The 24643-nt window shown below is 36.7% G+C and overlaps 2 protein-coding genes and 1 long non-coding RNA gene across 10 annotated transcripts in view; 1 reads left to right on the top strand and 2 right to left on the bottom strand.

Moving 5' to 3' along the window:
* LOC126922637 (immediate early response 3-interacting protein 1-like) overlaps positions 1 to 24643 on the top strand; it is an 85072-nt gene that overhangs the window by 27051 nt on the left and 33378 nt on the right. The window lies entirely within an intron of this gene.
* LOC126922554 (6-phosphofructo-2-kinase/fructose-2,6-bisphosphatase-like) overlaps positions 1 to 24643 on the bottom strand; it is a 114566-nt gene that overhangs the window by 59624 nt on the left and 30299 nt on the right. The gene's annotated exons all lie outside the window — the stretch shown is intronic.
* Positions 9509 to 14728, bottom strand: LOC126922642 (uncharacterized). 7 transcript variants are annotated; one of them, XR_007712871.1, is made up of 8 exons: positions 14310 to 14728; positions 13627 to 14181; positions 12491 to 12830; positions 12120 to 12411; positions 11781 to 12010; positions 10958 to 11247; positions 10638 to 10739; positions 9509 to 10336 (listed from the first exon to the last, which is right to left on the bottom strand). It is a non-coding gene; the product is annotated as an uncharacterized LOC126922642 (long non-coding RNA). The 7 variants fall into 7 exon arrangements; XR_007712870.1 differs by having other exon boundaries at positions 10646 to 10739; XR_007712868.1 differs by having other exon boundaries at positions 10638 to 11247.

Genomic DNA, 24643 nt, shown 5'->3' with positions numbered 1-24643 from the left:
TATTGGTGTTTCAACGATGGTAATATCATGGATTACATAATAGCACCGCTTTCACGAAATCGCGACTCGATTCGAACATGTGTTTGAATTTTGAATACACGAAAGTTGGCCGTCTTCTGAAATATGGATCAGTGAAGTGTACACCGTGTGGCCTCGAATGGAGGCGTTTTCTCGCCCCTCTCCCCATCCCTCACTCTTTCTCTCTCTCTTTCTCTCTCTCTCTCTCTCTCTCTCTCTCTCTCTCTCTCTCTCTCTCTCTCTTTCTCTCCTCCCTGCCATTTCGTTCTCCGACCAAATATTTGGTGCAAACACTCGACTCTGATTTTATAATTCCGGTCGAGTGGGGCATAGCTCTTTCAAAGAAACTGCCTACCATTTCAAACTAGTTTCGTGCTTTTCCCACCTGGCCATATATGCGTAGCTACACAGTGATCCGTGAAACGAATGAATTTACTGCGACGGAAAAAGCAACTGTTTGTTTCTCTTGCGGCACTAAACGAATCCACAGCGAAACAGGCGCCGCGAGGACCTTACGCCCTCGTTCGTTTGGCTAACCGATTATACGAGCAAACTTTTTTATCACGGTACAAACATAAGCCGATTATAGATCTGTCGGTTTAATCTGTTGTATGGCGAGATAGCAATTTTGTAAGTAAACTTAGCGAGGAGCAATTTTGAGGTATTATCGCTGTACGAGTGAGTAACTTTAAAACTAGCACACAAATCACGTCGAGCGAAAAATTTGCATGGTTAATTCGAAAGTTATTCGACAAATTACGGACAGCCAGCAAATGCTAAAGTGTGTCGTTTCGTAGATGTCAGTAACAAAAAGCTGGCAAAAATTTCGCTTGTTTTTCCTGGATCAAGCGTGTATCAGATGGCGTTCGAAGCTTACTTTTCATGGAAGACATGTGGGATATTCAGATTCGTGTTTTATCGTTGGTATTTTACTCTTGCGGTAGAGAAAGGTGCGATTGTTCTTATCCAGGAGGGATAATGGAGCGCGCTGATTCTGGGTTTCATCGATCAGAATCTCCCGCGTTGGGAATAATGTATGTATGTAACGGCCACCAGATGGAGGTAGTGTTAGCTAACGGAAGCTATCTTCAACTCTCTCGTCGAATACTCAACTGAAAAGTTTGGTTTGCTTTTACGATGAAATTGCAGCATAGATGGCACTTATTTACGTGATATAACCAAAGGAAATGGATATTAAAAGAACGTCTACTTTTTCATGGTTCCAAAAGGAAATTTTTATTAAGCCATCGTAAAATACCATTTCTATGCATGTAAAGTATCACTTAATTAAATTCGAAAAAATATGTGGGATAAAATCACTTTGGAATATATCATGGTCTCCCGGTGTTCCTAAAGACACGTAAATTGAAAAAAAATGGCGGACATTATATCCATTGGAATACTATAAAAAGACATAAAACGTATTGTCAATATTTCTCGAAGTTTTACCAGGGGATTCAATATCCGTACCGTGAACCGTAGTAAAGGTCTTATTTATGAGTTTAATACCTATCGTTAATCCAGCCTAGCAATTGCTGCTAAATTAGAAAAAAAATATTAGGGATATACTTCTGAAAGAATGCCTGTGGAAGCGCCATGCAAAGAAATTTGACATTTTCAATTGGAATTCGATGAGAGGAAAATGTTACCGTAATAACACCTGTTCTTTCATGAGATTTGTTGTTTTGAAATGCATATTTTCGTCGAATTACGACTAGAACGGCGCAGACACAGAATTTCTTTTAGAATACCATTCCCGACTCTATGAGAGGACATCAGTTACCATATATCGGGAATAACGGTGATTGCGCGCAAAGTGCGACAATGTTGTGATATCGTAAATTTCTGGTCAGTTGAACTATCTATTACGAATTAACCAATAGCAATAAAAGAAACAAAATATCAAGAATTTCTCTAAAAAATCGGAAACTACATGAAGATTGCTAAAAACCAAATACCTCGAAAAATTCTGTGAGTGAATTGCATAATGTCTGTCTCATTTCGACCAGAATACTACGAATCGACGTTTGCGATTTAACGGATAGTGGTTGGCATAAGGTAACGGAATCGTTTGGTATTCCAACGACGCTCTGGTCAACTTAAATGCTCTTGATTGCATCGATTGTAGCGTGAAAATGGCATCATCGAACCCGATAGGTCGTATCGTGTACATACCATGTCACTTTGATTCCGAAATTGACCGCGGAATTGTTTCCTTCGTAACTATGCATAACTCTTAACGCGCGGAGCAAATAGTATCATTTTAATTTGTATAGAGACGTTGTAATGCAGTTACAAAGTCTCCTTGTATAATTAAACTTACTAGTAACATTATAAGTTATTATTGTTATAAGTTATTAGTATGCAAAAATGAGTATGTAAAGAAAACGCAATAAACAAAAGTATAATATAAAATATTCAGAATATAGTACTCGTTATAATGTTCAGTGAGCGAAATCTTTAATTAAGCTGTAATTAAACTTGATGTCTTTAATTATATCAAAAATATAAATATGCATAAACATTCGTAGCTCATAATAGAATTAGCTTCAATTAACATAATTAAAAATATACCGAGATTTTGGTTTCTTTGATACACTTCCCAGTTTTACTTCGTTTCAATTAACTCCTATGTTTTTAGTTTCTCTTTTGTACACGCGACCTCTATGAAACACAACAAGGCGTCTTTTCATAGCGTTAGAGAAAAATGGCATAATACTATTATCGAGACATTTTAACTTCGATAATAACATAGGTTTCAATCATTGCACGCATCAGGATTGCTTTAATTCCTCTTCAATAATTTCCAACAGATAGGCTACGTACAAACTACTGTCGCGTCGAGTGCGATAAAACCACAGCCGTCATACCGAAAGTTATGGATTTGAACCAGCGGCGAAGTTCTACTAACTCGACATCGTGTAAATTAATCGCGGGAAACTTCGAGCGGCTGCACTGAAAAGTTACCATACAGAATTTAAAATAAACGTTGATTCATTTTTCCCTCGTTCCCTGTTAGCTTCCTTTATCCTTTTTCTTTTTTTTTTTTTTTTTTTTTTCCTTACTAGAGTACATACACTACCATTCACAAGTATCTGGACGCTTTTGGTTAACTAGAATTTTACAGAAATGTACGCAATAATAAATTAAAAATCGGAAACAGCACTAACTATGTTTCTTGTAGAATCAATAAATAATTATACATTTAAATGATCTCTTTAGATCCTCGATCCTTAACGTTTCATACAATTATACTTCCTCAAACATTTATTTCTATTGGGAAAACTTCAAACCTTTCATTTCATGGGCGTATAGTATAATGAATTGTACAGTGTAAACGAGATATCGATAATTAGAAATTTTTCAAATATTTAAAAAATTTAAACGGAGGGGAAAATTAAGCTTGGATATACCCAGTTTGCTCTTGAATTTAATTTATATTGCAAATTGGAAAATCTGAAGATACGTAATTACAAAATAGTAGCAGATATGCAATTAATAATTCCATTAATCATTATATATAATTATTAATAATTTATATTAATTATTCCATATTGGTTTCTAAATGTCAATGTAATTGTATCGTAATATTCTATTATACGCAGTTATGGCAATTATAAAGAATAAAAAGCTTGCAGGTTCATTTAAATAACTCTTTGATTAAAATACATTTTATATCTATATACTAGTCTATATACTTAGTCTATATACCTAGTCTATATACTTATAAAGTCTATATACTTTAGAACTGCTGAGCACATAAAATAAAGTATCAAATGTTTTCTTTTTTTATAAACACTGAAACACGTTCAGATATCTCATAATGTTAGTGGTATTTAGTATATTCGATTATTAGAAGCTTTCTTTGAGATAGACACGAAATCCATTAAGATTTTGCGTCGACGGGTCTTATTCCTCTTCCCTCGGGACATTCATCGACCAATGTATTTTCCTTTCATGCTGTATTTTCCTTTTGCGTTGGCACGGAGACCAGACTGTACCGTGTATACCTTTATAGCGATTTCAACGAAACGCCAAACCCGCTTAGGGTATCCCTATTTGCTTCCTACTTAACCAAACCAGACAGGATGGCATAACGATTGGTAGATAAGCGGCAAATCTGGACCACCCACTATCGTTTTGTAGCTGAAGCATGTGGGTTATGAAGATGACAGTGATTGCGGGGCGCCCATTTTATTCGTTTGGATGGAACAGGGTCAATCATAACTTGGTGACAGAAGGAAGGGTGGTAAAATTTCGGATAACCTGAAGAAGATGCTGTTCCAAAAATACCACAAAATTATCTCTCTCTCTCTCTACCTCTCCCTTTCTGTTTGCTTGTTTAGTAGAGACGATATAATTGGAAAAGAAAATGAATGAAACACAAAAAAGGAAAAATAGATAGCAAACAGGAAATGACGAAACACGAATCTGTGAACATACGTATCACTGTCAATTGATCTAGTTAATCCGACGACAAAAACATCAACGTTTTAAACCGAGATAAAAAGAATAAAATAAATATCTATCAAACGAGTTGAATATATAAAAACCACGAATCTTCTGTTTATATTTCGTTTGGAATTGAACGGTTGAAAGTTGAATTTAAGTACACTGAAATTTATCAGGACTTTAACGAAACGATTGTGAACACGATACAAAGGACAAATCGCAAGTATCAGTGAGGAAAAGGAACCATCGAGCAAATCGAGAATTAATAGGATTAATTGTTACAACGGCGAGTCAATATCTCTGCTTACCTCGAAGCTTGTTGAACGAAGATCTTCTCCTTTCAATGGATCCTGTTCCTGGCTCTATAATTTTATTAAAAGTCCGTCTTTTTATCGTAATCGATCAAACGGACCTCCAGTAGCAGCTGTATACCGACAGGATCCATTTCTGCGTGGTAGATGATTCGACACTTGCAGAATTATATTCACGCTGGAAAACTGATCGACACTCCCGATAGACCGAAATTACATTGGTATATGCGGCGAAATTTTTACAGTAATTTAGAAGCGAAGCATATTAGAGTAATTCGTCGATTAATCGCGAGCAAAGGCTACGAAATTTCCAACGAAAGCATAAATTAACCAAATATATAAATTAACGCAATTTCCTATCTCACCATCGATCCACAATACGAGTCGTGTACGAACGAATTGCGATCGCGACCAACGAAACTCGAAGATTAAGAGATTAGCGGAATTTTATTTTTTCGTGTTACTCGTTTCGACGTGGCAGACTTGAAATCCTCGTTACATATTAATGAATCGTTCACGAACGTCCCAAGATCGCGACCAACGAAATTCGAAAACTAAAAAATTAGCAAAGTTTTATGTTTTTGGCACATTTGCCAATTATTTCTACGCGAGAAACTAAAAACCTTCGTCACATGTTAACGAATCTACGAACGTTTCGCGACTAACGAAACTCAGAGCCGGAATTTTGTTTCCTTCCTTCGTTTTGTCGTCGTCGTCGTCGTTCGGTCGTCAATCGTTTTGACAGGAGAAACTTGAAATCCTTGCCACGTGTTATTGAATCTACAAACGTTTTGCCATCCACAACTATCGAAACTCAAATATCAAAAAATTTGCGTATTTCTTTTTTCTTCGTGCAGTACGATTAGCAATTATTTCAGCACAAAATGCTTGAAATCTTCGTCACGCGTTCGTACACAATTCACGGTATAACAGTGTACAACTGGCGATCGTAACTATCGAATCTTGCAGACTGAAGAATTAGCGTGCTTTTCTTTCTTCTGAACACGGTTACCAATCGTTTCGGCGCGAGGAACTTGAAATTCTACAACTGTATGCGTCACGGTTCGATGTGTATCTGTTGGTTGTTGTCACTTACCATAAGAATTCTAATTGAATTCCAAGTGGATTGGCAAACGCAACAAGGAACGCGGCGCTGCGTAGTCGTAATCTGGTCGATTCTAGAAATTCCTGGCGTGGCTAATCCGCCGGAGTGACCATCGGTGACGATGCTGAAAGAAAAATATGGTGGAGGATGCAAAATAAATAACGCCTCTGTTTGGCTACTGTTGCGTCGTATTGATTTAATCCAGAACGACCAAATGCAACAGATGCATTCCTACGGGAAATCATTGCCACTTATGAACGCGAGCTCTCTTCAGCGATTCCAAATTGGCGCGGAATATTTATCCTCGCGCGGTTTATGTGTACTCCTAATTCATTGTATCATTTGCACGAATGTTGCATCCATGATAATGTAATTAAACCGATTGTATAATTAGATATTTCAGTTATGATTTATCCACAATTCAACGTGACTGTCTATCGTGAATTTCTAATTAACTCCGATTAAATTACATCATTCAGTATACAAGGAAATTCATCGTACGGAATCTGCTTACCGAATTTGTTGATTTGACAAAAATACAATTGGAATATTGGGTGGTTGATTGTAGTATATGGTAGAAAAAGGTTGAACAGAGAAATAGATTAACGTGAACATTCTTCCTAGATCGAATAGGTGTGTTTTTGATTACGATTTGAAAAAAAAAACGGGTGGTTCGAGGAGGCGCGCCCTTCAGCCAATGTCAGGCGTCGAAAGAGGAGAAAGAGTAGACAAAACGATGCATCGTGTTTTGCGACTGCGTCGAGGGAGCGTGGATCCTGGACGAATCCCAGTTCCGCTTCAGTTTACGGCGCGCTGTCGATTTCGACGAATTGATATCTCAGAGTGAATCCATCGGTAGATTTTCTCCTTGTAACAATAAATGATTACGACCTACTCTAAACACCCTATTTGAAAAAGTTACCTGTAGTAATAATTACCTGTAATAATAATAAAAAGTATTAGACGTACGATAGCAATCACGATAATAGATAGAAACGTTAGAAAAGTAATACGTAGATTAACAAGCTTTGACATTTCATATTTTATGTTTCGGCTAAGTGATTTCCTTCTAATCTCCACCATTTTATCACAGTGGTAAATAAAGAAACAAATTCGAATTTTTTCATAGAAATCTGAATTTCTTTACGGCCGGCTGATTTTCATTTTAATTTCTTATATTCTGGTTCCATAGATTCTTGTTTGAAAGCCAAAGAAGAGTATCTCGTCGACTTGAAGGTCTAAGGAACGTGAAACGACGAAGCACCGGGTTGCGACAACGTAACGAGTGAACTTGCCAGAACTGAACGCGTGTGAAACGCGGCGAATTTAAGCGGAGCGGATCTACGAAGGCCAAAGTCCTACAGTGGTGGAAAGAGGAAGACAGAGTAAAAGGTATTATTTACGAAATCTCTGACGAATCGAGTTACCGATAAACAGAACACATCGAGTTAAGTCCGTTCGACTTTATTTTACAAGATGATCAAACACGAAAGCGTTCGTAAAATTCTGATATCATTAGAAATAATTGCAAGCACATTTGCAGCTTACAGAGGAGTTACTTTAATAATTTTTAACGGAAAATCGGTCCGAAATAAAAACTACGAGATAATTCTCGACGATAGTTTTTTAGATAGACTTTTAGATTTGACGATAATTAATATATAGAATAAAAAGTAGTGCGGAATATTGAAAATAATTTGATAATCGAAGGATACAAAAGGACAATTAAATATTTCGTTTATGACGAATCATCGAACTTGTGAAAAATTTAAAGATACAAAAATGCAGACAAATATTGAAAAATATGTGATATAACCAAAGTAGAGTATTATTTCCAATATTTATGATAATTTTGAGATTAAGATGATTTATGGTGTTCTGAAGATGAAACAAATCTCCGTTTACATTTAATTGTTGTATACGTATCTTTAAGAAATATGTGTTTGTGGATCAACTTGACCGAGAAATCTGCCAATTATGAGTTCACAAAAAGTGTGATTTTTCATGAACCATACGAAAAAGATTTTGTCGTGCGGGGTAAAAAAATAGAGCGCAACATATATGTACGCAAATACGTGCAGCAGAAGAAGTGGCGAATAATTGATAGGCAAACATTTTTTGCTCGGCCAGAGTGTTCTAACACGCGAATATATAGCCAGACTTGCAAGTGGTTTTCTAATTTTAAACATTAATGCCTTGGGTCCGACAATGTGTGATCACGATGCTGTTAACGTCGTTTTAAATTAACAACGTGCATCCATTTTCACGAGTAATTCGTATTGAATTATCGTCGAACCACTGTCTTTTCTTTGCATCGCGCTTTCGAGACAATATTCTTCTGTAAATTATCCATTAACGAGTTTCCTCAATATAATATGTGTGTTGCACGAAACATGTTAAAACTTGATTAACCCTATATCAAAAGAAAGACTGGCGATTATATTGGGAAAATTTGACAGAAATCTGAAAATGTTTACGAGCAAGGGATTACGAGCTTCATAAAAGGCACCGACGTATTTGAACAGTCGTTTTTCGTTATATTAGACATCATCCTTTGTTTCTTCAAACAGAAAATTCATATGCATGAAACTACCCCTCAAAACGATTGCGAGTAGATTTCATATTCATTTAAAATTTTTCAAATATTACAGTCTCATTACAATGCTAATAAAGTTTCGAAATGTTTTATACGACACACGTACAAGTGGTTTGATAATTCTCCGAACACTTTCATGAACCATCGTATTTTACCCGATACTACGTATAGTGTGCAAAGAAATACAGCGAATAATATTGCAATGTACGCGAATAATTTGATAGAAATTATATTCTGACTAGGTCCGATATTTCATGGCATTTAAAATACGGTCGAAAAAATTCGTGTAAATGTGGACCGTCGAGTTGATGGTCATATAAATTGTATTTCACGAATTGTAGTTCGTACACGAAGAGCGAAATTAAACTCAGCTGCTTATACGTGACAAGATTAATACGGATGGAAGGGAATTTTGATTAAAACTAAGGAAAAAATTCGACTGGAATAAGCTCGAATAAAGCCTTTGATTTATCAACCTATGATCATCGAAGCGAAGAAGCGTTTGCAACAAAAATGGAAAAACGAATATGTATAGAGAAACTAGCGCATGTATGGAAAGTAGAGCGAGGGAAGAAGTTTCTAGTTATTTTGTTCGATAAGAGTTTCGGCGAATCGGCGTGGCTTGCCGCTTGCGGCAAATTTCCAGTTTATTAGATGAACATGCAGAAATCTGCATGATAAGAAAACTCTGTTAATTTTAATTCACCTGGCGTAAGAAAACTACGGGAATAAAAAAACATTGTCTACTTCTTCGCAACTAATTTTTCAATTTATCTGAATCGGCAGCCACTCGCTTATTTATGAAAGGAATAATTCCATAACGCGAATTTTATTCACTTTGAATGCAGATTGACAAACATTCCACTAATTGTTCTAAAATTAAATTCGTAACAAAGTTCTCTATTTATATTTAAGTTTATCGAGAGAGCTAGTTGTTCCATCTAAAGAACTATGTTAATATTAAATACCAAAGTGGTTTCCAGAGGTAGGAGAAAATCAAAGGTAAAGGGAAATCAAGCAGGAAGATTGTATCAAGAAGTAATGTATTCCGTGACCGTCAGTTAAGCGTACAGTGGTTGCTTCTCGTGTCAACTAAGTTTGACATAGTACCTCAAGTTTCTTGGAAATGGTGTTGCTAACACTTACCGTTTCTCATTTGCATCAAACCAGGTAAAGGTGGGCCTTGGTAAACTGCTGAATAAATTTATTTTAGATTAACAAAATAAAAAGTGGCGAGTCATTACTGTCTCTCTCTCTCTCTCTCTCTCTCTCTCTCTCTCTCTCTCTCTCTCTCTTTTATTTTGAGTTTAGAAATGTTTAATAAATACTTACAGTCGATGGATTTGTTTGCTTTGAATCTCTTACGTAGATTGCCAAAAGAACAGTTAAATTTGATGGGAAAGTAATAATACCACATCAAACACGACTATTTATTCACATGGCACACGTCATACTAATTATTTGAGAAATTCTATTATAATAATTGTCTCCTCTAAATTGTTTTTTACGATGTTACTTGAACAACGTGCACGTGTTACTTCGACAATCTGGACTTTTACGACATTTCCAAATTTTTCAATGCCAGTTGTGGTTAACAGCTGGACGTTTTATTGCTAAGATTTTCCGCTGAGATTGCGTCGTGCAAAGTCCTTTAATACGCACAAGAAATACGAAAAGCGGCAGTAAATCGAGACTCACGGGAATCCATAAAAAGGATTCACAGAAACCTTACGATACCCTTGACGTTTCCAAATTTCGTAAGTTTACCGCGATCTTTGCGATTAAAAACGTATGTAGCTCCTTCTATTTATTGTACGAAGGGTAAGCTTGCTCCTCCTTTCTGTGTAGAAGAAACTGGAAAAAAAGAGAGTATCAGTCCCTCTTTGGACTTTGTCCCTTTAAATAAGATGCAAATAAACCCGAAATAAATTATTCCAGAGCTCTCTTATACAGTTGGATCTTATTACTAAAATTTTGTAAGTCACGCGAGACACAAATTGTTGCTGTTAAATTCTCATGACGAATAGTAAAGAGCTTGTTAAGAAAAAAAAGGGGCGGAGCCTCTTGTAGCTCTGGAATATTTAATTCTGTTCTTTTGTTTATCTTTAACTAATGTACGTGATTTATCCAGGATTTTAAAATGATTGGTAAATACTTTCTTACTATTCCTGGTATTCGGCTTCGAGCTGTTCGTTGGACGTTGAGTGAAATCACTCGAAGTCACGAAAGTCACTCGATTATCGAGTACCCTCAGCATCTAGCGAAAAGAGTAGAACGGTGAATACGCTGTAGACCTTGTCAAATAAACAGGGGCTTACGAAAGTATTGTATCTGAATACGTCTCATAAAAAAAATTTTATAAACATGTTGCGTGTATTATAAATTATTTTATCTGTTAAATTGCACATTTTCCTTAGCAGATTTAATTTTATAAAGTTACATACCGCTTGTCTCGCACCATTTTAATTTTCTTACCCTTATATCCACGTTCCAATTGATTATTCGATGCAGAGATAAACCTAGCGTCACGATTAATTAAAAGAATCATATTAAATCCATTCAGCCATTGTATCATGTCCATATTATCATAATTATCGTACTATATTTCTACTATATTTCTGTGATATCTGTTGAAATATTATCTTCCATTTTATCCTATATATTATCTTCATTTAATATCTACCCAAGTATAAATATACGCTGATTCATTAATATTACATCAAAGCACGGCTTCCTTGATGACGATCAAATATCAGCACACGTTCCTTGAAACATAATAACTTTATTAAAATCCAGCCAAGCGACTTCATCTTTTTGGGGAAGTTAGAAAGATTAGATTACTGGATGACGTGTAAAGATAATTTGAAGAAATAGCAATACGGTTGGAATTTCGAAATAGGAAGTAAAGGTCACTTTTTACGTCTTTTTTATCTGGGCCTGTAGTAAAATTTAAACAACACATATTATATCAGTTAGACTAGACTACGGATTTTTATATAAATTCATATTTTCGAGAATGCAATTAAGAGAGAAGAACCTCGGTAGAAAATTGTTTTACCTAACAAGTATTAGAGAAATCATAGTACTTTGAATATTTTAAGTATTTTTTATATTATTATATATATAACGTTCAATAATTGGATAGTTCCGGGATCGATTCTGAAGTCTGAAAATCGAGTTTTTTTTATTATGAAATAATTAAAAATACAAAAATAAACAACAATTAATATGCGTCTATAACAATAAATAACGATAATTATCAACACGGGAAATAACAAGTCTTTGGTAGAATGTTTACCTGAAAATCGAGAATCGATTTTCAACGTCCTCAGCTACCGATATTTCTTCTTCAGTCTTTAAATCTTAAATCTTCAGTCTTTAAAATCTTAAATAACTATTCTGTAACCTTGCCTGTCTCTAATGTAACTCTCTGTCCGTCCGTTTGGGAAAAACGTGCTTCTTCAAATGGTCGTCCGTAAAACAAAGGAAGATCGTTCTATCCGTGAAACACAGCCTGTCGTGCTACCCCTAAAACAGAAAGAATCTCTATCCTACATGAACTCTAGGGAGTTTACATCTCCCCTCCTCGTGTTCATAATTACATCGTTAATTATCTTCTCTATTATTATCAGCTTACTTGAGTGGAAGAAATTCCCATCAGATCTCCGATTACCGTTATCCACTTCATATATGAAGTTTGAAATCCTTCTTAGAATTTTGAGAGGTCCTTTCCTAATTTCTTCCAGCTTATTTCTATTCATTTTGTTTCCGTTGTGGGTGAAGACTATATCACTGTATTCTTCAAGTATTCTTCATATTCTCCATTATTCCCTTAGGGACGATTTCAATCATTTTTCCACACAGTAAATGATTTGGGACAAATCCCGTTACACTGTGTCTGGTGTTATTGTACTCTTCTACGCTTTCTTCTGCAATTTTTGTCCAGTTTCTCTTTTTTTTTTTCGAATTGATCTTACATCTGATGCTGTTTACTAATGTCTGATTTACCCTCTCGTTTAGTCCATTGGAGGATGGACAGTCAATCGAGGTGAAAATTAATTTAATTTTCTTCTTTCTCGCATACTCGAATTTCTTTGGATGTCATTACTGGGTATCGATCTGCACGGATAATTTTTATGGAATCAGTTTCTCCAATCTTCATATTGTCCCAAAATTCCCATTAGGTTATTTGTTGACTGTATACTTTCTCTTTCAATTTTATCTTGGATTTCGATAGGTAATCCAATGACAATCGGGTGCACCCTCACATCTTCAGGCATTCTTCTTTTTACTTCTTTTACTTCCAATATTAGTCGTCCTTCCTCTATTGCATATTCTATGAACGAACCTGAAAGGTATATAAAATTGTAAGCATATCGTATTACCGACCAACCTTTACTCTTAACCTTTGAGTGCTGAATACTCGCGGCCTATGCCGTCCGTACTTACGGCGCGTATCTAGCGCTGACGATCGCTATGGACGAAATAATTTTTCGGTAGATTGAACTCTGTTGATTGACTATTCAAAGCACAAATCGTTATAAGTTATAGCAATTCTTTTGCGCGATATTAAATGATTGAAGAAATTTTTTAATTATTTTTAATTATTTATTATAAACATTGAAATTTACAATTAACTAGAATTTGGGTAATAAACTAGAAAACTAAATTTAGTAAATAGAACACAAGTTAATAATTTAATTGTATGTGAAAATCTCAGTGCTTGAGAAAACTAACAAAACCATATGTAGAGTTTTCTTACAAGTGGTGATCACTTCAACAATAAGGAGACACTATTGGCATTTGTTTAATGCCGTAAGGAATGCATTTATATTTATTTCACACAAATGTAGTAGTATTACTTCTACGTAGGTGTTTGGAACAATTGAGAAACCCATACATGTGTCGTTAGTCCATGCCAGTCACTTACAGAAAACGAGTATATATATCCTTAGTCCTTACTGATAGCTTTCACCAGACACCTATATGGGCCCACAGCACTCAAAGGATTAAAAGTTTTGAGAAATGCTTCCTCCAATCTTCCCAGTTGTGTCCTTCAGCTTTCAGCAGATTCCTTTGGTACTGCTTTCTTTCTGCTGTTTTTCCTAGATACTTTCTTAAACCTTTGACTTTTTCCTCATTACCTTTTATTTTGTATCTTTTGCATTCCTCTTCATGCTCCGATATCCAGTCTGTGGCTTTTCGAGTTCCTTCAAATTGTTCTATATTGAAGTTTATTTCCTCTATTTCCCTCTTATCTCATTTTCGGAGAGTCTCTAGAAGTTTTACCATGTCAATTTCCGTCTTTGTTTTTCTTGTGCGAGTTATTTCTGGTTCCTCTAAGACAATGTCTCGAAATGCGAAGCTTGAATCCGTATTGATATACAATGTTGCTGTCTCGTCATCTATTGTGAGTTTAATATTTCTACATTGGCCTACCTTGGTTAGACTGTTTGCGACCTTCTTCACTATTGGTAAACTGAATAATTGTTGATGGTACTTTTCTTCTTGATATTCCGGGGGGAAAATACAGCATATTTCGTCTTCTGGTCTTCTGATAGATTCTATATCTTCTCTATCTTCTACTGTTTCGCGTTCTCGTTCATGACGACGCATAGGTTAACTTTCAGCAACATGGCGTAGGGAAAGTCGATTTATAAGGTTCAATAATTGGATAATTCAGGGATCGATTCTAAAGTCTGAAAATCGAGTTTTTTTATTATGAAGTAATTAAAAATACAAAAATAAACAATTAATATGCGTCTATAACAATAAATAACGAAAATTATCTACACGGGAAATAACAAGTCTTTGATACAATGTTTACCTGAAAATCGAGAATCGATTTTCAACGTCCTTAGCTACCAATATTTCTCCTTCCGTCTTTAAATCTTAAATCTTCGGTCTTTAAAATCTTAAATAACTATTCTGTAACCTTATCTGTCTCTAATGTAACTCTCTGTCCGTTCGTTTGGGAAGAACGTGTTTCTTCAAATGGCCGTCCGTAAAACAAAGGAAGATCGTTCTGTCCATGAAACACAGCCTGTCGTGCTACACGTAAAACGAAAAGAATCCCTATCCTACATGAACTCTAGGGAGTTTACATCACCCTCCTCGTGTTGATAATTACATCGCAAAATTCACGTGTGAGATGGAAAGTTCAATAAGGCGGTTATGTATATTAACCCGAAAGAAAGCTCATGGCTTTGCAACGCGTTACACGCAACACGGAATTTCCCTCGCTGAAATAATCCTATTACAAGGATACGATATTCCTTAAAAGATCTCGCAATGTAATTCTCCCTCTACAACTTTTTGTTAGGTTTGAAACACGAGAGTTTCGAGGCTCTGCAAAGTCTCGCGAATCTAGAAGTCGAGTTTCAACGTATTTTCGCTTCTTATTTTATAGCTGTTAATAATTATTATCTCACTCTGCACGTACATCAAACGAGTACTTATGTAAATCCAAAGGAAACGGAAACAACCGAGAATAGTGAGGATAATTCGAATACGTACCGATTAGTAAAGTGTTTCGCAAAGAAAAAAAAAAGGAAAATTGTATCGGAGAAATAGGGGAAAAACGGTGGCGTACATCAAGCAATCTTTATGGCTGTAATACATTTATTATTCATTTATGTTCATTTTCTATCGCGTAACAGACATTGAAATAACTGGCAGAACGAGCATATAAATCTTGTATCGCTCGACCTGGCTTCTCCCGATGGAAAAATATTCACCAGCCTGGGACCGTGCATCGCTAATTACTCCGTTCTACTTTTCGAACGCGTTTCCATCCATACAGAAAAGCAAGAAGGCAAACCCTATCGCACAGTCATGAAGAGATGCAAAAGCAAGAAACCAACCAACGACATGCCGATCGACATGGTGGAAGCAGTCCTACAGAGGCTATTCACCATGGGACACGGACCCTCCCATTACGAGGGCCGCGAAGAAGTAGGAGACATCAGCTTCAGCGTCGTCATCGGCGAAGGCGATGTCGTCGATGCCGCCGGAAGAATGAACACCAAGAAGGCTGCAGGAGTCGATGGAAGACTCGAAGACTCCTGGACTGCTGGAAGACGGCCAGAGTAATACTGCTAAGGAAGCCGGGAAAGGATCCCAGTCTCCTTAACGCGTACCGGCCGATAAGCATACTCCCAGCCATGAGCAAGATCTGGGAAAAATGCTTTAAGAAGATCATCGAGAGATGCATCGGAACGGACCAGTTCCATCGGAGGCAGTATGGGTTCAGAAAGAAGAATTAGCTTAGCGAATACCGATAAGAACAGGAAGAAGCTGAAACGGGCACAACGAACGGCCCTGTGCATAACAACGACGGCATACCGTACCGTCTCCCACGCGGCACTTTGCGTGTTGACCGGGAATCTCCCGATCTACATAAAGATAAAGATGCTCGGAGAGACTTACGAGAGGAACAAGATCCATAAGACCAAGATCGGCGCGGATGACGGCAACGAGCTGAAGGGGGAACTGGAGGCGCAAGGAAATTAATACCGAGTGCGCTGCTATTTACCAAAAAGAAGATGGACATCGATCATCACACCATGCAGCTGTTAACCGGGCATTGGAGTGTGGCGGCACTCGACAAGCCAAATACCACTCCAAATGCTTCCTCCAATCTTCCCAGTTGTGTACTTCAGCTTTCAGCAGATTCCTTTGGTACTGCTTTCTTTCTGCTGTTTTTCCTAGATACTTTCTTAAACCTTTGACTTTTTCCTCATTACCTTTTATTTTGTATCTTTTGCATTCCTCTTCATGCTCCGATATCCAGTCTGTGGCTTTTCGAGTTCCTTCAAATTGTTCTATATTGAAGTTTATTTCCTCTATTTCCCTCTTATCTCATTTTCGGAGAGTCTCTAGAAGTTTTACCATGTCAATTTCCGTCTTTGTTTTTCTTGTGCGAGTTATTTCTGGTTCCTCTAAGACAATGTCTCGAATTGCGAAGCTTGAATCCGTATTGATATACAATGTTGCTGTCTCGTCATCTATTGTGAGTTTAATATTTCTACATTGGCCTACCTTGGTTAGACTGTTTGCGACCTTCTTCACTATTGGTAAACTGAATAATTATTGATGGTACTTTTCTTCTTGATATTCCGGGGGGAAAATACAGCATATTTCGTCTTCTGGTCTTCTGATAGATTCTATATCTTCTCTATCTTCTACTGTTTCGCGTTCTCGTTCATGACGACGCGTAGGTTAACTTTCAGCAACATGGCGTAGGGAAAGTCGATTTATAAGGTTCAATAATTGGATAATTCAGGGATCGATTCTAAAGTCTGAAAATCGAGTTTTTTTATTATGAAGTAATTAAAAATACAAAAATAAACAATTAATATGCGTCTATAACAATAAATAACGATAATTATCTACATGGGAAATAACAAGTCTTTGATACAATGTTTACCTGAAAATCGAGAATCGATTTTCAACGTCCTTAGCTACCAATATTTCTCCTTCAGTCTTTAAAATCTTAAATAACTATTCTGTAACCTTATCTGTCTCTAATGTAACTCTCTGTCCGTTCGTTTGGGAAGAACGTGTTTCTTCAAATGGCCGTCCGTAAAACAAAGGAAGATCGTTCTGTCCATGAAACACAGCCTGTCGTGCTACCCGTAAAACGAAAAGAATCCCTATCCTACCTGAACTCTAGGGAGTTTACATATATATGTATGTATATTTTGCGCAATTTTGCATTTTTAAATTTCCTCTAAATGCGCGAAAGTTCATAGTTCATGTACGTAGGAGGATGATGACGTTGTTCAGTTACAGATATGTTGAACATTTTATCGAAATTGGTTGATCAATGGAATCAAGTAACAGACATCGAAAGATCTTTGCTATTTTCTTCTTCTTTCGACTAATTGCAATTTCTTCGAAATCTTTTTACACTTGGTCTATTAAATTAATCCTTCCAAATTGTCAAAAAAGAAGAAAAATAATCATGTCATGTTACAGTGCTAATGAAATGAAATTTCAAAATGTTTCATGTAGCGCGTACAATATGGACATACAAGTTTCCTATTGAAAATGTCAAAATACTTATGAAAACTTTATATCACGTACGCTGTCCCGCTTATCGTGGCCAATTTAATTAATACGAAGCAAAGGATCGTAAGATCATCTTGAATCAGAAGACACACGGAAATTGGCAAGCGTAGACGGAAATTCGGGACGATAAGTCGAGACGAGAGCAAGGAAATTGAAGTAGAGCTGAGGCAGATACCAGTTGTGTGGAATAGAAAGGATTCCAAAATGGTAGATAATGATACGAGGAAAGCCGGGTTACTCAATTATCCCGATTAATCGACTGTAATGTCTTCGAGGATGTCGCTAATTAATTATCAAAGTCCACGAAAGCTTAACTCGACGAGGATAAACAAATGTTTCATATGGTCGACCAGAGATAATTAATTTTCCTTAATCACGTTCGTCGAGCCAGCAGAAATTGGTTGGTTGAGTCTAGCGGAAGACAACTTGGATCTCTTCGTCGCGCCGCAGGAAAATCTGTGATCTTCTCTCCACGTTTTTCTTTTTGTCCCTTTTATGTTCGATGGCGGATCAATATTTCCCAAGTGACGGATTACAGGCCAGGCGTACCAGGAACTGCTAGACGAAGGTACGAGCTGCTTGGAAGCTGCATTAGCTTGGTAGCTTGTGGAATAATCCGCTTGAAAAGGAGCTATTCCGCGTGGAAGCTCCGGACGCACAAAACGCTGAGGAAACGGCAACCCCCTTATGAATTATTCCATCCCTTTTCTTGTATTTGAGAATTAAAGCACCAGTCCGTAGCCTGGTAGCTCTTGACCATAAGTTGAGTTCTATCAAATGTTCCATATTCTTCGACCGACTACAATTTCGGACAGAAATAAACGAACAGATAGTGGAAATAGGTATCGCTGAAACATCGTTGAATTAGGCCGCAATGGTTAGCTGGAGTTTTCGAAATTATTGAGATTTTAGTGCCGAAGCACTTTTTGATCGACGCTTATTTTACATAATTTCATCAGTTTTGTCTATTTTTTGTTTTGTGGGATTAATCGATCTAATGAATAAGCGACTAGAAAATACGGCTTGTTTACACAAAAGAGTAGACGTGTAATTACAATAATTAGGTAAATAATCTATTGCACTGCAAGGATATATAATAAATAAAATTTAACACATGTCATCGGTTATTATTTCGTAATTGGATGTGAAAGTAAAACAATATAAATAAACTTTAATAAATTTTATATATTTTTATTTCAACTTTTAATATTTCTTTTTCGTATGATAAACAGTGTAACAATCATCTGCGTGTAATGGTGCACAATTTGGCCATGAAAACACGAGTTAACTCGTGACCGGTCAAAGATGTGTTAAGTATGTACGACAATACCGTAATTCAATTAAACTTCATTAAGCGTACGTGTCTGACTTGAACGTATCTCATCTACTTCCGTTTCGACGAAAGCAAAGAGCTTCATATCGCAACAAACTGTTATATGAAACGAATTGAAAGTCTGATTTCGTTTGAAGGCAAAGGAACATTCTATCTGCTGTGTATGTATCGAGTTAACTTTAATGATCCAAAACCAGAGTTTCCGGGAGGAATCTCGTATCGTATGCAAATGTGACCACAGTTGTTACAAACGTGAACTAACAAGCGCATTGTAACGTTAAACTGGTTGCATAATGCAGGCAACTGATATCCGATACGAACATTAAGCAATAGGTGGTTTAATTTTCTAATAAACAATGTGGGAAATTTAAACAAATTGGTTTTGTGTTTCTGGCCAGCGAAATTGCTCTGACTGACTGAAATTTCGCATCGAAATCGCAGAATGGAGATGTTCATGTTTCTTCGAATGGTGGTCAGGTGTCTGATATTTGGATAGGTGCACGGAAGAAAAATAGCGTGAGATCTCGAGTATCGATCGAACGTGGAATTCATGACGACGACGTGGAAAGTCTTTGGAGAAGAATAAGAAACACATTGGCCATGATGGCACCAGAAAGATGGAAGTAGAAGTCTGGTGAAGAATCGGTCACGTCTAGGAGAAATGGCGCGCGTGAATTGACCGCGCAAAGTGCCCGTTAAAAATGAGAAACTGTGTCCCGATCCTCAAAACGAGCAACCAGACGCGAAGGCTAATTACCGTGGCACGAAGCGAATAAGATTAATATTGGGTCAACACTGAGGATAACTATGGAGTTTCAAAGAAAACAATTTCGCGAATTTACCTCGTCGAAAACAACTTATCGCGAATCTAGATTAAAATTACAATTACGAAAGGGCGAGAAAGACGGACATTTAATCGATATTAATTAGCGTAAGAAAATTAAACAAGTTGTGAAATTAATAATACGCCCTGAAACACCCGTAAAATCTAAATCGAATATTGAAATTAAATAAAAACAAATTTAATAGTAAAATTAATAAGATTTTTATCATAACATTTTATCTCTACATATTTTTACATACGTTTCAAAGGAAATAATAATTCAATACTTTCTATACGATTGCCCTGACTTTTGACCAACTTCTAAAGACCCGCCTTTCCTTTTGACATATTTTCGTGGAGTAATTAATCGTGAGACGAAGACCTCTGATCCTGCTCTCGATCGATAACCTTTCCACTAAGCAGAAGAATCAAGGTTCATCTCCGTGATATTTCATTCCCTCTGCTCTCTGCCTGGCGCGTCAGCTGCTTTCGTCGGTTTCCAACGGAACCGTATAATTTTTCTGTGGACCAGTCGCGCCATCCAAAAGAACGAGCATTACGTAGTAGAGGCTCATCGAGAAATTCTCTTCGTAGATAGGGGAGAAAGTCTTTTATCGTATGTTATACGAAACTTGTTGAGTAATTAATTAATGAGGTAATGAGATGTAATGAAACACTATTATCATGATTCGATAACTAATCGTATACTTCGAGCATGTTTATGAAGCGTATGCTTGCAATAAATATTTTCAAACTTCTACGTACATTTACAAATTCTTTTAACATTTCACCGATACAATCGGTGTAAATGTGTTTCATTGTGGTTTCAACGAAATTTCAAAATGTGTAGATTGTTTCCTGTCGTTGATAAAGATAATTCAAAATAATTGTACGTACGAAACATGCGTTTCTGGTGGTATCGTACCACGAAATGCAAATCGATCCTATATAGAGACGTATAAAGCACTATGCTAATTGCACTAAATCCTACACACGGTGCAAAGGACAGATCAGCAGCTGTGTCAAAGCGATATGGCTAAGAGATATTTGTTACATGATCGATAAATACCTCGTTAATGAGAAAATCAAATACGACGGTCAACTGGTCGCTTTTCATATCAATAATTGCCATTTCCAGAAGATCTAGTTAGTAACAGAAAATAATAGGACGAAAGCACTAAAACGGCGAAACGTCAATTCTAGTAACAAGAACGTGACAGGAAATTTCAATGACCAGTCGATCAAAATCGAGTTTGTCGTCTGAAACGCGTTCCCTCTTTGATATTTACCTTTATCCTTATCGGCGAGGATAAATGAAATTTCTTTTTTATCGAATCTTAAATACATTAGCGATACATTCTTTTTAATTACCACGAGCTTGTTTCCGAATTCAGTTACTCGAATGACAATCAATGGATTAAAGCTCTTTGCCGGTTGCCGACAACATTATAACGCAATTCCCTCGATAAAGTAGCTGTCATTCAGCCGCTTGTACCTCGTAGACGATGAATCGACAGAATTTAACGCCTTTGCCGAGACAGTAATGTAATTCGTTAGTTTAGTAACTCTATTCTTTCGCGGACGTGAAATTATTTACCTGAAATATGAAATTACTAATTGGGAAGAAGATAGATGTAGAAGGAAGGTTCTGTATTGACAAATTAAAGCACCCCTAAGATAAACCCAAGTAAAAGAGAGGGAGAGACAGACAGACAGGGAGATAAGTAAGAGAAATCTAACCCAAACCTAACTCTTATAAATGTTTCTTCTCCACCCATATTTAATTATTGTTTGAAACGCTTCAATTTTGTAAAATGAAATACTCGTAATAAATAATTCTTATCCTCCGGCATTTTTAATTTCTGTTTGATACATTTGAACGTATTTAAATAAAATATTCATTACGGTACATGACTCTTATATTTCAATATCTTTAATTTGTGTTCGATACATTTCAATTTCCTTATTTACACAATATTCATTATAATACATAATCCCGGTAAATGTTTTTGCGATTATATCGTAAAAGAAGTATATTTAATAAGATCGTGAAGTTGTAGATCTCATGATAACCGTGTTTACAGCAGCGTTAATTTTTATTCAACAACAAATAAAGATATAGGTCGTTCATTATTAAAACAGATTTTTTCTTTTCGTCTACGTATTTTTTCCTCGTTTTCCTGCTTCCGTCGGTAAACAGACGAATGTTCGACGATGTTATGAAAAAGTATGATATGCTCAGGGAAAATAAAACACACGCGCGTTATTTTGAAATGAATATCACGAACGTGTTAGTGCACGTCGGTGATTCCAGTAGTTGATATCAGCTGGATTTATTACCAGAAAATGACGTTGGAAATCTCGGCGTTGCAATGATTAAAAAGAATTGTCTCAACGAGATTTTTTCTGTCGAAAAATAAACCTTTGCCAATGGTTAGCTTTTCCCCGCTTTTGACTGTATACAGCCATCAACGAGAAAATCTCGAAGTAGTGCGAGTTAAGGGATGAACTGAAATTAAAAATTTTCAGTGGGATTGAAAATTTGATTAAATTGAAAACAAGGTAAAAAGTTTTCGCTATATCAGGGCTATTATACCGCGAATGGTAGTACAGACGTGCTGCAATTCCGTCTCTCCCTTCGTATACCTTTTTTTATTACTGATCTTTAGCATCGTTAGGCTATTTTTTATTGATTGAACTACTCTCTTTGGTGTTCCTGTTTCTTTATCAGTAAAACTTCAGTTTAGTGCTCTCATCCAGTCTTTTCTTCTACCTTTTTTTTCGTATTTTATTCGGTGATATTCTTGATCTATTCTTATTCTTCGAATTTCGTGTCAGTTTTGTTTTTTATTGCTTTGTTTGTTATTTTTTTTTTTTTTTTTTTTTTTTTGGTATTTTATTAGAACTTCTCTTAATGCCTTTAACATTTTTTTAGTCCCAGCATATTCCTTTTTCGACATTCTTCGTTTAGATTGCGAAACTATGTTTTAGCGTCAATTTCTTTTCTCCGGAGTGTCTCCCTTTTGCTTGATAGAATCTGCATCTCTGATAGCGAAAATCGTTCTACTTTCCAAAGAAGGTCCCGATAGTCTGTTTATTTTACCAATCTTGGATAGACACTGTCTGTGAAAGTAGGTGAAACTACTAAGAATCCCCCGGAAAGTTTCGCAGTGATCAAGTGGTCGACAATTTTGGTGAAAGTAACCACTAAATAACCAGGAAATGGACGTCGTTCACAGAAGGTGATTTGTCAAGGAAATAATTGCAAGTTTACACGGCAGCGTCTACAGAGAGACTGATTAGAGAGACAGATTATTCTCCGTCATCGATGTAGCTAGTGGACACTGTCCAAGAAAACAGTTGGAGCTGGAAGTGCACCCACGAGGCATTGAGCCATGGAAAGATTTTAGTGAGGATGAGCGGTAACTGAAGTTGCTGATCGATGGAGTGAACATTGCCCAGGGCAGAGATTCGAGTAAGGGTTAGTTATTACAAGTTACTAGAGAGAATAGCTTCGGACATTTTAGCTGATTTACAGAGAAAAATCTGACAGATTCGAAATTTGCATTCGATCCCAATAACAAAACTTGGATGAAACTCGAGGGTGCACTTTGTGGGCTTGAAGAACAGTCACATTTATAATTGCACATCCTTGTTAGTCGCGATAACTGGAGTTCAAGGGATGAAACCACCTTCCAGAATACGACACGAGAGGAGAACATTCTATTAACAAAACTTGAGTGCTACTTAATACGTTGGAAGTCAACATACAATTTTCTAAAGTGTACAAAGAATCATGGTCACAAATTTTATTCATAAATGAATTCGATGGTCCATTCCAAAAGTAAAATAATAATTTTTTATTAGAAAGAATAATGGAACAGTCCGTTCATCGTTCGACCCGCCTGTGTACATTTGAGAAGCAGAGTTTTCCATAAAAATGCGGCAATCGAGGGATGCGCGATCATAGCCAAATAGATTTGAAATTGATATGGAAACGGAAGGTTTCCGTTGCAAATCATGTTAGCTCAATACGTTTATCAGCTGATTGACAAATTCTGTGATCACTATCCGTAGAAATTTTCGCTCGTTCTAATAATCGTCGAAGATATAATTCTAATGTAGTATCGTGGGCAAAAGGCCCAAGATATCGGCCGAACCGTATACAAAGTGGCGAGAGCCGTGGCGCCGTCGAATACATCAATGTGTCGTCTGTCCTTTCGAGTGGACAGTTTTGTGGAAAGAGCCTGCGTGACCCTGGCCACGGGGTTTCGGGACACGTGTTCGATGGGACGAGAAAAGACAAAGAGACGCTAAGGGTAGAGTTAGTTGAGACGCCAGCGAGAACGAATGCAAAAGGCGTACAGTATGAGTTGAGAAGCGAGAGCGTGCGAGTGCAGATGCCGAAGACGAGAGTTGTAGAGTTGCTAGCGTTGTAGAGAGATCGAGTTGTTAGAGTTATAGAGTTGCGAGAGTGATTTGAGCGGAATAAGACTTTTGTGTTTTAGTTCAAGTTGAACATTTATCGTTCTCTGTCCAATTAATCTCTGTTATTTTCATTTATCTTAATAAATAGTATTAGGAGAATTTTACAAATCTAAATTATCCTAATCTTATCCTTTTTTTCCGATACTACACTAATTTGATTCCAATCTCGCGAATATTGCAATTTGGGAAGCTAATGAAAGGGGAAAGCCTATAAAAGCGTGTCGCGATATCGACGCGACAGGTGCTTGCCAATTTCAATGGTGTATTTGCTCGGTTTGGTTCTATATGTTCTCTCAATTTCGTTATGACATCGTGCAGAAATCAATTCCTAACGATCACCCTTTATATTCACGCGGAAATTTTAATCGCATCCAAATGTTTTTTGCGCTTTAGAACTAAATTAAGATTATCCACGAACCTTTAAGAACTTTTTCGACTTCTTCGG

This window comes from Bombus affinis, chromosome 12, assembly GCF_024516045.1.
Source record: "Bombus affinis isolate iyBomAffi1 chromosome 12, iyBomAffi1.2, whole genome shotgun sequence".
Taxonomy (NCBI): Eukaryota; Metazoa; Arthropoda; class Insecta; order Hymenoptera; family Apidae; genus Bombus; species Bombus affinis.
The sequence above is the reverse complement of the archived record's forward strand: the minus strand, read 5'-3'. Positions and strand labels throughout refer to the sequence as shown.